Consider the following 4,631-nt stretch of genomic DNA (forward strand, 5'->3'; position numbering starts at 1 on the left):
CTTTAGTACTGTTGGATGCAGCTTACAATCCATTCAGACTCTGAGAAATCATGTTGACTTGCTGAGTCAATATTTTATTCTGAGCCAATATGGCATTCAGAGTATCAATTTCAAGAACTCCCTTCCTCTGAGGCGTCCCATTACTCACAGGATTCCTTTCAGAAGTGTACATGAACTGGTTATTTGCAATCATGTCAATGAGTTCCTGAGCTTCTGCAGGTGTTTTCTTTAGGTGAATGGATCCACATGCAGAATGGTCCAATGACATCTTTGATAATTCAGACAGACCATCATAGAATATATCCAGGATGGTCCATTCTGAAAGTATGTCAGAGGGACACTTTTTGGTTAGTTGCTTGTATCTCTCCCAAGCTTCATAGAGGGATTCACCTTCTTTCTGTTTGAAGGTTTGAACATCCACTCTAAGCTTGCTAAGCTTTTAAGGAGGAAAGAACTTGGCTAAGAAAGCCGTGTCCAGCTTATCCCAAGAGTTCAGGCTATCTTTAGGTTGAGAGTCCAACCATATTCTAGCTCTGTCTCTTACAGCAAACGGGAAAAGCATAAGCCTGTAGACCTTGGGATCAACCCCATTGGTCTTAACAGTATCACAAATCTGCAAGAATTCAGTTAAGAACTGAAAAGGATCTTCTGATGGAAGTCCATGAAACTTGCAATTCTGTTGCATCAGAGAAACTAATTGAGGCTTTAGCTCAAAATTGTTTGCTCCAATGGAAGGGATTGAGATGCTTCTTCCATGTAAGTTGGAATTTGGTGCAGTGAAGTCACCAAGCATCTTCCTTGCATTGTGGTTGGGTTCGGCCATGTCTCCTTCTTTTTCGAAAATTTCTGTCAGATTTTCTTCAGAGAGTTGTGCTTTAGCTTCCCTTAGCTTCCTCTTCAGAGTCCTTTCAGGTTCAGGATCAGCTTCAACAAGAATGTTCTTATCCTTGTTCCTGCTCATATGAAAAAGAAGAGAACAGAAAAGAAAATATGGAATCCTCTATGTCACAGTATAGAGATTCCTTATATGAGTATAAGAAGAGAAGAATGGAAGAAGGAAAAGATAAGAATTCGAACACAGAGGAGAAGAGTGGGTTCGAATTTTTGAGTGAAAGAGGGGTGTTAGTAGATAATTAAATAAATAGAAGGGGATGAGAGAGGGAAGAATTCAAAAATTAAATAAAATAAAATAAAAATATTTTTGTTTTTAATTTAAAATTTGAAGTTACAATTCGAAAGTTTTAAAAAGAAAAATGAAATTAAATTAAATTATAATTTAAAACAAATAGTTAATTAAAAAGGAATTTTGAAAAAGTGGGGAAGAGTTTTCGAAAATTAGAGAGGAAAAATTAGTTAGGTGATAAGAATCAAACAAAAAGATAGGATTAATTTGAAAAAGATTTGAAGATCAATTTTGAAAAGATAAGAGGTTAGAAAAGATTTTGAAATTGATTTTGAAAAAGATGTGATTGACATTGAAAAGATATGGTTGAAAATCATTTTGAAAAAGATTTGAATTTAAAAAGATTTGATTTTGAAAATTGAAGTTGATTACTAGACTAACAAGAAACAAAAAGATATGATTTTAAAATTTAAAGATTGAACCTTTCTTACTAGGCAAGTAACAAACTAAAAATTTTTGAATCAATCACATTAATTGTTAGCATTAATTTTGAAAATATGAAATAGAAATAAGAAAAAGATTTTGAAAATAAATTTTGAAAATTTCGAAATTATGAAAGAAAAAAAATGAAAAAGATTTGATTTTTAAAAAAGATTTGAAAAGGATAGAATTTTTAAATTGAAAATTTGATTTGACTCATAAGAAACAATTAAATTTAAAAACTTTTTTACTAAATCAAACCAAATTTTCGAAAATTTATGAGAGAATAAGGGAAAGATATTGTTTTTGATTTTTGAATTTTTAATGAAGAAAGAGAAAAACATCAAAATGACTCAAGACATAAAAATTATGAATCAAAACAAGAAAAATATGAACACCAAGAACACTTTTAAGATCAAGACGAACATCAAGACTTATTTTTGAAAACTTTTAAGAAAAGAAAAACATGCAAGACACCAAACTTAAAAATTTTTAATGTTGAGACACTAACAAATTGAAAATGCATATGAGAAACAAGAAAAGATGCACAACAAGAAAATGCAAAGATCAAAACAAAGAAGATCATCAAGAACAACTTGAAGATCATGAAGAACAGTTCCGTGTAGGTGTTCTTTGAAAATTTTAATGAAATAAAAAATATGCAATTGACACCAAACTTAAAAATTGACACAAGACTCAAACAAGAAACATCAATTTTTTTATTTTATGATTTTATTAATTTTTTTGTATATTTTTCGAAAATTATTTTGAAAAAGAAAATAAGGATTTCAAAATTTCTAATGAGAATTCCAGGAATCATGCAGTGTTAGTCTAAAGCTCCGGTCCAGGAATTAGACATGGCTTACTAGCCAGCCAAGCTTTCAGTGAAAGCTCCGGTCCAAAACACTAGACATGGCCAATGGCCAGCCAAGCTTCAGCATACATAGTTCAAGCATGTGAAGAGGAAGCCTCAGTCCAAAAGAATTTAGACATGGTTTTACAGCCAGCCAGGCTTCAACAGATCATGATGAAACTCTAGAATTCATTCTTAAAAATTCTGAAGAACATAGAATAAAATAAAAAAAATTTTGAAAAATTTTCGAAGATAAAAATAATAAAAAAGAAAGCTTAAAATTAAAATAAAATTACCTAATCTGAGCAACACGATGAACCGTCAGTTGCCCAAACTCGAACAATCCCCGGCAACGGCGCCAAGAACTTGGTGCACGAAATTGTGATCTCAATGGCGCCAACAACTTAGTACGCACAATTGTAATATCACTCTTCTTCACAACTTCGCACAACTAACCAGCAAGTGCACTGGGTCGTCCAAGTAATAAATCTTACATGAGTAAGGGTCGATCCCACGGAGATTGTCGGTTTGAAGCAAGCTATGGTCACCTTGTAAATCTCAGTCAGGCAGATTCAGTTGGTTATGGAGATTTGATAATTAAAATATAATTAAAATATAAAATAGGATAGAAATACTTATGTAATTCATTGGTGAGAATTTCAGATAAGCATATGGAGATACTTTTGTTCCTTCTGAACCTCTGCTTTCCTACTGTCTTCATCCAATCCTTCATACTCCTTTCCATGGCAAGCTGTATGTTGGGCATCACCGTTGTCAATGGATACATCCCGTCCTCTCAGTGAAAATGGTCCAAATGCGCTGTCACCACACGGCTAATCATCTGTCGGTTCTCGATCATGCTGGAATAGGATTCAGTAATCCTTTTGTGTCTATCACTACGCCCAGCACTCGCGAGTTTGAAGCTCGTCACAGCCATCCTTTCCCAGATCCTACTCGAAATACCACAGACAAGGTTTAGACTTTCCGAATCTCAAGAATGGCCGCCAATAATTCTAGCCTATACCACGAAGACTCTGATCGTAAATCAGGAGGCTAAGAGATATACATTCAAGCTTGCTTTCATGTAGAATGGAAGTGTTTGTCAGGCACACATTCATAAGTGAGAATGGTGATGAGCGTCACATAATCATCACATTCATCATGTTCTTGTATGTGAATGAATATGTTAGAGAAGAAATAGGCTTGAGTTGAATAGAAAAACAATAGTACTTTGCATTAATTCATGAGGAACAGCAGAGCTCCACACCTTAATCCATGGTGTGTAGAAACTCTACCGTTGAAAATACATAAGTGAAAATAGGGTAGACATGGCCGAGTGGCCAGCCCCCCATGGAGGTCTCAGAACGTACAAGTTATATAATGTGTTCCAGAGATGATCAAAAGATGTAAATACAATAGTAAAAAGTCCTATTTATACTAAACTAGTTACTAGGGTTTACAGAGATAAGTAAATGATGTAGAAATCCACTTCCGGGCCCACTTGGTGTGTGCTTGGGCTGAGCATTGAGCTTTCATGTGTAGAGATCTTCCTTGGAGTTGAACGCCAGTTTGTAACTTGTTTCTGGCGTTTAACTCTGCTTTGCAACTTGTTTCTGGCGTTTAACGCCAGAATAGGGCAGAAAGCTGGCGTTGAACGCCAGTTTGCATCATCTAAACTTGGGCAAAGTATGAACTATTATATATTGCTGGAAAGCCCTGGATGTCTAATTTCCAACGCAGTTGAGAGTGCACCATTTGGACTTCTGTAGCTCCAGAAAATCTGCTTTGAGTGTAGGGAGGTCAGAATCCAACAGCATCTGCAGTCCTTCTTCAGCCTCTGAATAAGATTTTTGCTCAAGTCCCTCAATTTCAGCTAGAAAATACTTGAAATCACAGAAAAATACACAAACTCATAGTAAAGTCCAGAAATGTGATTTTTATTTAAAAACTAATAAAAATATGTTAAAAACTAACTAAATCATACTAAAAACTATGTAAAAACAATGCCAAAAAGCGTATAAATTATCCGCTCATCAATTTGCAAAAGTCCGTATTCTCGACATCCTCATCTTCTGTGACAGGGACTTTGAAGAAATTTAGGTCCACCTCACACTCTTCATCATCCACCACCAATGCATCGTCATCATTAATTAACTTCCTTTTAGACTTTGCAAA

At 34.7% G+C, this 4,631-nt stretch overlaps 1 non-coding gene across 1 annotated transcript; it reads left to right on the forward strand.

Annotated features, from left to right (window-relative positions):
• Positions 1-326: 326 nt before the first annotated feature.
• On the forward strand, positions 327-430 carry LOC148550761 (small nucleolar RNA R71). The gene has a single exon (XR_015893403.1). It is a non-coding gene; the product is annotated as a small nucleolar RNA R71 (small nucleolar RNA).
• Positions 431-4,631: the final 4,201 nt, after the last annotated feature.

The sequence above is a fragment of the Arachis ipaensis genome, chromosome B7 (assembly GCF_059453495.1).
Source record: "Arachis ipaensis isolate K30076 ecotype BB chromosome B7, ASM5945349v1, whole genome shotgun sequence".
NCBI lineage: Eukaryota > Viridiplantae > Streptophyta > Magnoliopsida > Fabales > Fabaceae > Arachis > Arachis ipaensis.